Genomic DNA, 13,234 nt, shown 5'->3' with positions numbered 1-13,234 from the left:
TACTCACCTACGGGGCAGAAACGTGGAGGCTAACGAAAAGAGTTCAGCTTAAGTTAAGGACAACGCAGCGAGCCATGGAAAGAAAAATGATAGGTGTAACGTTAAGAGATCGGAAGCGGGCAGAGTGGGTGAGGGAACAAACACGGGTTAATGACATCCTAGTCGAAATCAAGAGAAAGAAATGGGCTTGGGCAGGGCATGTAATGCGAAGGCAAGATAACAGCTGGTCCTTAAGGGTAACGGAGTGGATTCCAAGAGAAAGTAAGCGTAGCAGGGGGCGGCAGAAGGTTAGGTGGGCGGATGAGATTAAGAAGTTTGCAGGCAAAGAGTGGATGCAGCTGGCAAAGGATAGGGTTAATTGGAGAGACTTGGGAGAGGCCTTTGCCCTGCAGTGGGTGTAGTAAGGCTGATGATGATGATGATGACTACTGAAATTACAATGCAAGTAAGAATGCTTCTTATTTATTTATTTTTGCAAGACATTTTACGCATTCTTGCATACAAAGTCTCAATTACTGGGGTGAAGCGTCCACCCCCTTCATCCCAGTCTCTTGCCCCCAGCACGAACGCAGCCACTCTGTTGTTGCCTTCCATGGTGGCTGTTGGGATTCTGCGCTGCATAGCAGATGTAAAAGTGAACAAATAACACACATCAAATTCATATTCAGAATGGTAGATAAAAATCACTTTCTAAAGTATTACAGTCACATCTTTCTGGAAATGCTTCATACCTGTATGCATTGCTACAATGTGCAATGCTTGAAATATCAGCAAATTTCGTTTGCTGTTAATATCCGTAACCATAATAAACATAAATATCCATAATAGGAATAACCAAAAGGTGCATGAGTCATTAAAGAAATGTAGACACCTAAATTTATTGCTTGTTTTCTTCTGTCAAATGATGCGTTAGATAATAAAATACAGGGATTACCAGGTAGTACTTGCCTACAACCGCGCTAAATAATTTATAATCGAATTTCTTCTCTCATGCTGTTTTGGTTTCATCGACCGAATGCCAACTGTCGTCAAGTTGCTGTTTTGGTCACATGATGCAACTAGAAAAACTAATACAATCGCTGATATGTAGCTTTGACTACGACATTTAATCCAGCCTCTTCCAAGACCTGGAATGACAAAAATATGACCTGTAAGCATTAATATAACAGATTTTTATGCCTCATTTGAATTAAACACCAACTACACGTCACAGTCATCGTTCGAGTGATGAAACCGAAACAGCGTCAAGAAGAAATTAAATTGCAGAAAAACTGCACATTGCGCTAGTTGGTGTTGATGCATAGTGGTGGTTCAAAAGCGCAAACACACACGGACCATGTAAGAGACGAGACACACAAACCAGCGCTGAACTTACTACAGATTTTTTATTAGGAAGAAGCACGTCATATATACACACACGAAAAAACAGCGCACATGCGCGATGTCAACAAGACTCCTAGTGCTAGTACAAGAAAAAAACTGCTTTAAAAGCACGTGAATATCTGCAGAACCACTACCCGCTAAGTAGCATGTTGATTTCTCGAAGCGATAATGTAACAGATGGCATACTCACGCACCCATTACTTTTTCTGATAATATGAAACGCCTCAGCTACTTCTCTAGTGCGCTGGCCAGAATGAGCGAACAAGACATCACTATCGTCAAAAAATGGCGTACATTTGCACGTGAAACAATGCTTGGCTAGGTTAGTTTCTTTCCTAAAGAATTCGCGTGCTCCATAAGCCGCCCGTTAACGCAGCGGCCAATTTGACCTATGTAGGTAAGGCCACAGGACTAAAGGATTTGATACGCTATGCCAGTCTTACATATCTATTTTCATGACTTATGTTGAGAGCATTTCTTCTGCGCCTCCACTCTCTAGCTTGTTAGGTGCAGGGAACAGAACCTTTACCCCATGCTTGCTTCCCACTCTTTTTAATCCGGTGCGATAGCGTGTGGACATATGGTATAACCCACTACCTTTTTTCTCCCTTCTTCCGAACCCTTTTCTAGCTCCGAGGTACTTGCAGACGATTTCAGCTCATGGAGGACTTTGTCTGCACTCGAAACGATATCGGCGTGGGTTGTTAAAATGAGGTCCAGGATATTAGAGGAGTGGTCGGTAATGCGTGTAGGTTCTGTGACCGGCTGTGATAGACCGAAAGTCAGGCACGTGTTCATGAATTTACATTCGTTGTTGCACTTTGACAAGGTGGAAGCAGGGTTAGTCCAGTTTATCGAGGGATAATTGAAGTCACCAAAAAGAACGACGGGGTTGTTATGATACATGGTTGTTACAGCTTGCAATGATTCGTAAAATAAAGGTAAGAAAGAGTTGTCTGTAGTTGGGGGTCGATAGCAAACACCAATTAGGAAGCGCGGAAAGGTAGCATTGCAACATATCCAGATTATTTCTAAAGGGGACGAGATATTAACGAGCGTGCAGCGCAGCGATCGGTTTGCGGCGATTAGAACACCGCCACCGCCCGCATTGCCGGGTCTATCTTTGCGAAAGATATCAACGGCCCAACGGCTGTAACGGCCTACGGCTGACAGTATCAATAAATAAATAAATAAATAAATAAATAAATAAATAAATAAAAAGTCATGGAGTGAAGGCAATATTTCGTGATCAGTTATTGAAGGATTTAGCCGAGTTTCTGTAAGTAGTACTAAGCCACTCGAAGAAGAAGAAATGAGGCTGCAAATTTCATCACGTTTCGGAATAACACTGCGGATATTAGTGTACAAGAATTGCACCGGGGAATAATTGACGTTGGTGATTTCGCGTTGAACTTGCACTTCGCGCTAGGATTTTTCGACAACGTTTTGGCCGGCGTGATCATAAATGTATGTTTTGTTGTTTGCGATAAGCTTGTCATTTCTTAAGTTGATTTTAAGGTTACGTTCCTTCGCAAACTGAAAAAGCTTTTTCCGCGCAAGACGAGTTTCAGGCGAGAAGTCTTCACTGACGCTGTAAACGGTTCCCTTAAAATTTTTGCACAAAGAAAGCACAATGTCTTTGTCTTTGTAGCGCTCAAACTTAACGATGATCGGCCGCTTTTTTCCTTGTGTGTAAGTACCCAGTCTATGGGCACGTGCAATATCTCGTGGCTGAATGTCGACATCAAGAAACTGATGACAGTGGTCAATGATCAACTTTTCGGATTCAGACCAGGATTCGCTTGGGCTGTCCGTCAAACCAAAAAACACTAAGTTGTCGCGACGAGACCTATTTTCGGTATCCACAACGCGGGCAGTCAGAGCAGATACCTGAGCCGAGCACTGATTTGTTGCCGATTGAACTGCGCACAGGTCGGACTTCAAGGCTGTAAGCGACGTAAACTTGGACTCAATTTTTCCTAGCCTGTTACTCAGGTCCTCGAACGTTTTGTCGTGGTCAGATAGCTTTTCGTTAATTGTATTAAGCTCGCCGAGTATGGTTGACTGCCCGCACTGTAGATCCTGTAACATCTTGACCAGGTCAGGAGATGAGATAGCGTCAACACTATCAAGAGGCCCGTGGTTCGTCTCTACATCTCCCGCTAACAACAACAAGTTCAGCAACATCCGTGTACAGTCATATGCAATTTTGCGCCAACAGCGTGGGCTCGGCAACACAACAATACCCCTATAGCTAGATTTCGTAGCAAAAAGGCAATGCCGGTTGGTTACCTGTAACATGAGGACGAAATGTCGGTAAGCCGGAGCCATCACTGTGCTGCCGAGCCCACTGAAAGGCGCTTCCGGGTGAACTGGCTTTATATCCTGATCGGCTGTGACGCTTGTCGAACGATAACGGTGAGGCAATCGGGTTTCCAGATATGGGGATGATTGGTCAGGCTGGGTTGGTCGTGACGAGTTGCTCCGCAGTGCGCCGTAATCCATCGGAAGTAGTTCGAAAGGGCACCACGTTCCGGGAGGTCGAGACAGCAAGGTAGGTGACAGGTAGTCTTTCGGTCTGGCATCAGCAGGGAAAGGCGGAACACCGGCCAGGCAGACAAAGAGCGGCAACCAAGGTACCGCGCTGAGGAAATGTAACATGAGGACGAAATGTCGGTAAGCTGGAGCCATCACTGTGCTGCCGAGCCCACTGAAAGGCGCTTCCGGGTGAACTGGCTTTATATCCTGATCGGCGGTGACGCTTGTCAAACGATAACGGTGAGGCAATCGGGTTTCCAGATATGGGAATGATTGTTGGTCAGGCTGGTTTGGTCGTGACGAGTTGCTCCGCAGGCACCGTAATCCACCGGTAGTAGTTCGAAAGGGCACCACGTTCCGGGAGGTCGAGACAGCAAGGTAGGTGACAGGTAGTCTTTCGGGCTGGCATCAGCAGGGCAAGGCGGAACACCGGCCAGGCAGACAAAGAGCGGCAACCAAGGTACCGCGCTGAGGAACTGTAACATGAGGACGAAATGTCGGTAAGCTGGAGCTATCACTGTGCTGCCGAGCCCACTCCCTCGTCGAGGAACCATGTGCAAGTCAACAAAAAATCAGAAGGATGTAGAAGAGGATAATATAGAGGACTCAAAGAGACTTATGATCACAGTGGTGGGACTCAGCTTAATGATAACAGAATTCTCTGTTGTCTTCTAAACGCCCATCTTTGCATCATCATATTAACTTCCTTTTATGCACGACTCAATGGCATACGCTTTCCAAACAATAAGATAAGAGGGAAAAAGTGAAGCCCTTACTTTAAGGCCACCTTGAACCATGGCAAAATTGTAGTCTGGAGCTAAATGAGTGATGTAAGAACATAACCGTCAGCTGCCACTATGAACAGCAAGGCTAATGCTTGTGCTAATTTCTTGTAGTAGGCTAGATATTATATACAGCAAATCCTCTTTCAAATACACTCGTACAAAATGAAGCTTTCAGGTCTAGAAATCCAAATGCAACATGAGGCAATTCGAAGTCCAATCTTAATCTGAAGTGGACTCACCATGTGTAGAGGGCTCGAACTAAACTACAGCTGAACAAAACACTATGCATCAAAATTATATTAAAAGGAATCAATAAGTTGCCAATAGTTCATAGGCACAATTGAAAGAAATGCCATATACCTAGTCGAAAAAAAACACCAGTCCGTTTGTGTGTTTACACCAAACTGGCTTTTTTAGACACGGGTTCTGGTGTGACCGTGTCTGGTGTTCCGACCAGACCAGGATTTTCAGACACGGGTCCTGATGTGGCGTAGTGTGGTGTGCTTTAGTGTGTTCCGGTCTGGTTCTCTGTGCTGTGACCCGGTTGTCTGATACCGGCTCTGGTGTGGTTTCGTTTGGTGTTTCCTGGTGTGGTCGATGTACCATTCGATTTGGCGTGGTTGGTATACCGCAGAATGTATTGATTGAGATGCTGTGAGTTTGGACATACTATCGTGAGAAAAATTAAGAGATCCCTGCGAATGCATGCCAAATGGTGTAAAACGGCAAGCACTCCAGATGTCGAGTCAGGTGCACTAACATCCATCAATCTCGCTGCGCCGGCCTTGATGGCACGAGCATTTCATCAGATGGCACCTGCACGCAGTTAGGCATAGTGTGGCACACACTCGCAGCGTCATAATTTTTCACATGATTGTACACTGGAGCATGCACATAACCACATCATTTCTGTTCTTGCCGAAGACAAAGAGCAAGCACGTATCGTAAACAAAGAAAAAATGCTCACATTTGCACAAAAGCATCCTTAGCTTCATTGGTAGACAAAATTGGCAGTATAGTCAAGATGGAGGCCCCTAGCATCATAGCGTGCATCTTTTCTGACAAAGTCGAAAAGGCTGAATTTCCCTGATAGCAGCTTGACTCCAGCTGCGTAGCCACAATGCCTGAAGAACAACAGAACAAAATCACGAATTTGTGTGAAATACACTATAATAATCACAGTGTAAAGACAACCAGCAAATACTGCTATTAAATTTAGCTGAGTGGTGCAAACATACAGTACACATTCAATACGACTTGCAATGCCTCTGCAGTAAATCAACTGTCTTCTGTTTTTTAGTAAATCAATGCTACTCACATAAAGCACCCCATTTGCATTAATTTGCTTGAAATCAATGTCTGGATGAGCAAGTATTTCACACTTTCATTCACACAGTACAACAATGAACACGGACAAGGGGAAGACACCGAAAAACACTTTTAGGTGCCTCCTCCCTTGCCCCTGTTCATCATCATGCTGTGTGAATGAAAATGTGAATTGTTGCGTTGTGTTTTTCTTTTGTATTCGTAGCTAACTGCATAGCACAGTTGGGTACGCCTGCATCATAATCTGAATTCCTATCATATTTTGGCATTGCCGCTAATATTGAGCATGACAGTCCTTCTAACACAGTCATGCTTTCTGAGACAGTCAACAGCACTTTAGCATCTCCTGTAATTTGATTCATTACCAGGCTCAGAGATACTAATACCTGGTAGCCTAGAGAAATAAATTGATATGGAAATTCTACTGCTGAAGAAAACAAAAAATAACAGAATTTAAGGAATTACAGAAATGATTACAAGATGCCCATAAAGATGGGCACAAAAAGGAGATAAGATGTAGTTCGACTAAAAAAATATCTGATGCGAGTATATTTAAGGGCGACAAAATCCATGTATTGAGAATTTTTATGCGCACAGGGTCCAGAACTGTAAAGCACTGCATGGCTGGCTTCATCTAGTTAGAAGACCATTCCTCAACATTTCTTCCAAAAAAGTGGCAGCAGAGCATAAAAAGCCGACTGCTGAAATTTATTTTCAGCCGAATTCCACATACAAAGTGACAAGGGTGGAACGTTAATGATTCGAAAGGAAACCTTAAACAAGATGCGATGAACTCTGGCACTGGTAAAACTCCAACAGATGTGCAAAAAAAAAGCTGCCAAGTATTTTTCCAGCTGAATGTATTAAAACCAAATCTGCCTGAGCGCACATGAGTTTTGTTTAGGTATAGCTTGCTATACACCTCCTGAGCCTCTGGTGCAGTTGACTGCAGAGTACCTGCAGACACTTGCACACATACAAAACCCACACTAGATTCTGCGTACTGTGCATTGCCCACTATAGTGCCTAGCACGCCCTGTCTTCCAGTGAGATGCACTTCTTTTGGTGCATCCAGGCGTTAGGGTTCCAGTTACAAAAAAATGTCCGAGTTGATTATGAGGTAAGTGAATAAGCTTAACAAGTTGACTGGTTCTGAGCAGGCAGATCACTTGCAAGAGCCGCTTCTCACAGCAAGGCAGAAAACAATAATGGCTTCAGGACACTGCAGTGCAGGGCTCAAAATTAGTTTAGACCAAGTGGGGTTCGTTAAGCTTCACTGACATTGTATGGCAGACCGGCGCCTTTTCCAAAGTAGCAATGTTTACTGCCACACATATACGTAACTCACAAGTCGCATGATTCCTCCCAACATGTATGCAACAAAGTATTGCAACCGCTTCGGGCCATCTCTACAGGCCCTACTGGGCCGTCCCTGATAAGTGTGTAAAAATTGGCTGAGATATGCTTTGTCATATTCAATGCTACATATTATTTTTACAAAGCATGCAGCAAAGCTAGCGAAAGAGTGCTCAAGCACACCTATGCTTGAGTAAAGAGTTGCCAAAATCTTTTTACATGTAAACTGAAGTAGCCGAAGTTAGAACGTGACTTGTAAAACTGTATGCATAGCAGCTAGACAAGAGAGCAGAGAAGGTAAGGGCAAACAGGGGCTCATTATGGGCTACATGATGGACTCTAACAGTCACTTCCATCAGGGCATCTGACAGTTAAACAATAGGCCAGCTAGCATTGAATTCAAGCTTATTTTCATGCAAAATGCTTTCAGTGATGGTTACAAGTTATAAAATACAAATTTTCGTTGTTGAGTAGAGGCAACCGAGGATTCATGGACGATGGCAAATGTGGCGGCACCCACGAATGCCTATAATGAATCAGCATCACTTAGGCCTCACTACCTAAAATCCAAGCTTCAGGGCAAATGACTGCTAAGTACCGTCCGTCTTCTGTTTCCATAGCATGAGAAGTACATATTCACTAAAAGTTGTTTATTATGAGTAATTTCACTGATTATGCACTGCCGCACTGCGCATAGAGCCTAGGCTTTTAAGCTGCTTTTATCCTCACACGAGCTAACTGAACCCATCAATTAACCTCCTGTAAATAAACTTTCACATGAAGACAACATCTACAATTGTTTGATCACGTCTTGTATGTTTGGCATTATCCTTTGTTTGGCGCTTTCATATTCTAAACCACTAACAAACCTGAGTCGTAATTCTCACATACACTGATGGAGTGAGTATATGCCCCTGAGATAAATCCAGCTACAGCTAGCAATTTCCTCTCAGTGCATCCATTTTTCACACTCCAGCGCACAAAAATAAACGAACGAAGAGGATAGACCTCACGGACACCGGACGTATTTTTTGTGCGCTGGAATGATGTCTCATAATTCTTCCCAGAACCGACTATCCCAGCCCTCTATGCTTAGCCTTGTGGAGAACCTTTTCCTTGCCTTACGCCGTCACCTCCTGAGCACTTGCCACTGGAACTGCATAGTACAACTGCTTCTGTTGACCAGATGGGAATAGCAGGTGTCTTGTGAAATACTGCATCCTTTGGGATTAACTTCACGGTGTCATACATTGCCTTCTCTACCTTGAATTCAGATACACCTAAAGGAAACAGAACATGCATATGAAAATTCTTAGCCATATTTGCAGCCAGGAATATGATAATAATTGTATTTGTACGCTTCACAGCAACAACAGCAGTATACTTTAACGCCTGTTGAAGCAAGAAAGTAAGAAATCATTTCGTTTATTACCAACACAAGACTTGCACCTTGACGTTGATGGTGTCATGCAATAGTGGTGAGTTCTGATAGCAGTGTGAAGTACAAAAGCCAACTGCTTGCTTCGAATTTTAGAACATGCAACTTTAACTGCACAATTATTGAAAAAATTGACTTCATCCTTGAATATCGCAGATTAGTATGTGTGGTAGCAAATACTGTAAATAAAAGTAGTTGGAGCACTGCCAGTGTTTAAATCAACACGCAGTGACTCGTTTGGTTTATGGTTTGGTTTATATGGGTTTAACGTCCCAAAGCGACTCAAGCTATGAGAGACACCGTGATGAAGGGCTCCAGAAGTTTCGATCACCTGGGGTTCTTTAGAGTGCTCTGACACCGCACAGTACACGGGCCTCAAGAATTTCGCCTTCATCGAAATTTGACCCCCGCGGCCGGGATTGAATTCGCTTCTTTCGGGCCAGCAGCCGAGTGCCATAACCACTCAGCCACCGCGGCGGCTTCGCAGTGACTGGTAAGAGCAATTTTCTAATTGCAGTTCTTGCCCATGCCCTTTTCAAGCAAGGCACTAATGCCAGTTGACCTGCAGTAAATCTAATGTGCCCTCAACATGCTGCCTAGTTAGCAAAGTTCTTGTCAAAATTGAACAAAACATTAATTATTTTTTCAGCTAGAAGCGCATGAGCTATTGATATAGTCGAAGGCAAACAACTTAGTGCCTTAGAATAGTGTTCAACGAGGGGCCCACACGCAGACACTTGACTTCCACTGTTTCCTTATACAAAGTAATAAAGGAGTGCAAGGCCTGTGGTGTTCATGCTAAGAAATAAAAAAATATAAATAGAAACAAAAATGAAGTGCAAAGAAAAATTAGAGACAAGTTCTGTCCTTATACCTTATGTGACACTAGAGGGTACATGTTCATAAAGAAGTAGTAAAATGGTCATTTTGAAATTTGCACAATCATCAAATTGTCATGAGCACAGTCAGTATGCATTTTCTTCACACAAAAGGTTTCCAGCGGCTCCAGTGCACTTCAGTTTCTTTTTAGTACAGTGCCTTTAAAAGACAGAAATTGGTCAAGGGCCACAAAATGGTAATAACTGTGTATCACCATTTTCATATTATGCTTCATTACTTTTTAACACAACCTCCAATATGACCCACATGATTTGCTGTAGGAGCAGGATTCCAGTGTGCACCACTCACATTCAATGAAGGACCTGGCTGCCTTTTCCAAATGTTATACTAATTTTCACAACGAAAGTTCCGTTGAGCGAGTGTCACAGCAAGCAAAAACATGATTTGAACCCAATAGCATAAGGAAACTTTAAAGCGGTCCGTAACATTATGCTTGTAACAAGACCACTTCAGGTGTCAATACTCATCAAATTTGCCATCAGATCTCAGCTTTGGTGTGCTCATAAAGGGAGGGTGGGGTGCTTAGTTATAATGACCAATTGTCACGGCTGGTGCATTGTGCTAGTTACTTCAATGATGAAGGATGTGACAAACTATCCTCCAAAATCTGACATCTGGCATAAAGGCTGAAAAGCAAAAGCAAATGAAGGACCACTAAGACCTGAAATTATTTCCTACTTGAACAGTCATGCACATCATAAAGAAAGCTGACAAACGGCACGAAGTTGTACTGGTATTTTGGCCTCAGATGCTCGCTCATTTGAGCCTCAGTATCCTAACTAAAGCAATAAAAAAGACATGACTGTTGAAGGCATCATAAGCTCCTGTAAAGCTCACCAGCAGTGAGAAAAACAAATTCTAACCTTCATAATAATATAAAAGTCAGCCAATGAGGCCACTGTGTCAGTAACCAACTAAGAGACCATGTACAAACTATACACTGTAAATGCACAAACTCTACATTAGAGCAAAGCATGCCCTGCACTTGTGAAACAAATATGTGTCAATGTAAGATTCTTGGCAACAGTAGGCATCACCATTAATGGCATGTGCTAAAAAGGAAGAGGGTGTTGTGAACGTTATGTTTCGTGGAAAGACGGTGTTCCGTGCGTCGACCTCTGAGACCGATTCCCCGCTTTGCGGAAACATTCGAACTTATTTATTACCGCCTGTTCCCTTCGAGGAGGGCGCCCCGCGTCCCCCTGCGCCACGCAAGGCCGCTCTCCCTGGAGAGCATCTCTCAACGCCGGAGTCCCCGAGTGGCGAGAGGGAAGGTGTCTGGCGGCTCGGACCGTGGGAGCGACGGGACAACGGCGAAAGCGTCAGTCGCAAAACGAACCTTGTACGCATCGAACCTTTTTGTAAGCTGTCTCTTTTACCCAGGATTAAATTCAGTTGTTCTTCGTTCATCGGTTGCTTACTCTTCAACGACCGTCAACGTATTCACGACATTTTACACAGAGGGCACCTTAATGATGCGGTACAATTTAGAATTCAGGCTTTCAGTAAACTATATTTTGTCTAGTACCATGAGCACCTTCAGAGGAGAAGGCAAAAATGAAAGGAAAGCTGCCAGCTGTCATGAGGCCTGCCACAAAAAAAAAAACACTGCACGGAAGTGGTGCACACAAAAAAAGAAGGGATGCACTATGCGATTACAGAACACAAAATAGCACAGGAAAACAGGGCCCAACCAATGAATGAAAAGAGAACAACAAGATGAAGGTAAGCAGCACTGAACACTGCTACCTCTGCAAATTGAGAACAGTGAAATAGACAACACCTAACGTAACTTTGGTCACATATTTTTTTAAACGCTGCATTAGACATTAGAATACATTAATCCCCAAGTGGTTATTGCCTACCATTAAATAATTTATTATTCCATTTACTTCTCTGATGTTGTTTAGGCTTGATCAGCCGAATGATGGCTGTGATGCCTAGTTGGCCTTCAGGTCTGCTGAGGCATGGAAAAGGCTACAATATAAATGTTGATATGCAGTTTTAATTCACTACAACACATAAAACAGCCTGTTTCAAAAGCTGGAATGACAACAAATGCCATAGCAGCAGTTATATTACCAGTTTTCTTGCTTTTGACATGACCTGAAAACCAACTACACGTCGCAGCCATCGTTCGGTTGGAAATACTGAAACAACAAGGAGAAAGACAATTATAAATTATTTACCAGTCATAGAGCAAATATCACGCGGTGGTCCATGTACAGGTGCGGACAGAAGTAAACGGAGCGCGCCGCACAAGAACTGCGTGTCAGCGCCGCCTAGCCAAACCAGACGAAAGCTCGAAATCGCCACTCGCATGTGCAGGCCCGCTTCCAGCGCGACCCTCTCAATGCTCCGCTTGCGTCGCATTCGTCCGGCGTCTGTGTCGTGCTGATTATCATCATGATCGGATGGTCGTGCTCTGTGTAGCTAGCGAACATTTCGGAAAACAAAAAGACCGCTGTCTTGATAAAGCAAATTGCGCGGGAACGGCTCTACCATTAAGCTGCTTCGTTTGAGACAGCTGGAGGCGTGTTTGCGCCGCAAACAACCCGCGTCTTTCGAACTTTTGCTGCCGCTGGGACTCTGCTGCGTCTCACTCGCAAGCAAACGCGCTCGAAACACTCGGCATACTGCCGCAGTTTTGTTTTAATTTTCTACAGTTATCACTGATGATTCGCCTTGTCCCTATCAGGCGCTGACGCAGCACTAGTGCATGCACCCTGCCTGTCTCCCCCGAAACAAACTGCCCCTGTACTGGATCCTGCTCTTATCACCACTGAGACAGTGCGCTGCGTATCGCGCTGTCATGTGCGGAGCAGAGCTCATGGTAATCACTTTGCATGCACCTTCGGATCTTAGGATGACTACAAGCACCCGCTGTCTCACCCACACGAATGCCGCGGCAGCAGTGCGTCACTGTTGCGCGCCCCGCGTGCGAAATTCGGCATATAAGTACCCGTGATCGCCCGCTAATCAGAGTATGAGCCACGACAGAACCCGGCAAGTGATCCAAACTCTTCTGTGCGAGCTGTATTACTTCACTGCTACCGGTTACATATAGACATTGGTCTGTTTGAGAATATAGGTGTGGAAACCAAACAGCTGCATCTAGCACATTTGGAAGTAGTCCCTATCCTTGAGACGCTGGATCGCGCTGCAAAACGCGCCAAGAGCGGAGGTTTCATCTCATTTTAAGCTGACCTCTTAGGCGAGGTTCCAATGCAGGAGCACTGTGGTGCAGTAAGACACACAGGGTGCATGCTTTGCCGCTCCGTCGGTTGCTCGTAGGAGCAAGGCGAAAATGAACGCTAACTGTATTAAAATAACCCGAAACTGCGGTGGGGGATCGAGTGTTTTTGAGTTTATTTGGTCTATAGCGAGATGGAAATGAATCCCAGAGGCAACTAACGTTCGATGGAAACGCGCCTACAGCTGCCACAGATGAAACGACATAATGATAGCATCGCCCCCGCGGGATTTGTGGCATCAAGGCAGCGGTCTG

This window comes from Amblyomma americanum, chromosome 9 (genome assembly GCF_052857255.1).
Source record: "Amblyomma americanum isolate KBUSLIRL-KWMA chromosome 9, ASM5285725v1, whole genome shotgun sequence".
In the NCBI taxonomy this organism is placed as follows: domain Eukaryota; kingdom Metazoa; phylum Arthropoda; class Arachnida; order Ixodida; family Ixodidae; genus Amblyomma; species Amblyomma americanum.
The sequence above is the reverse complement of the archived record's forward strand: the minus strand, read 5'-3'. Positions refer to the sequence as shown.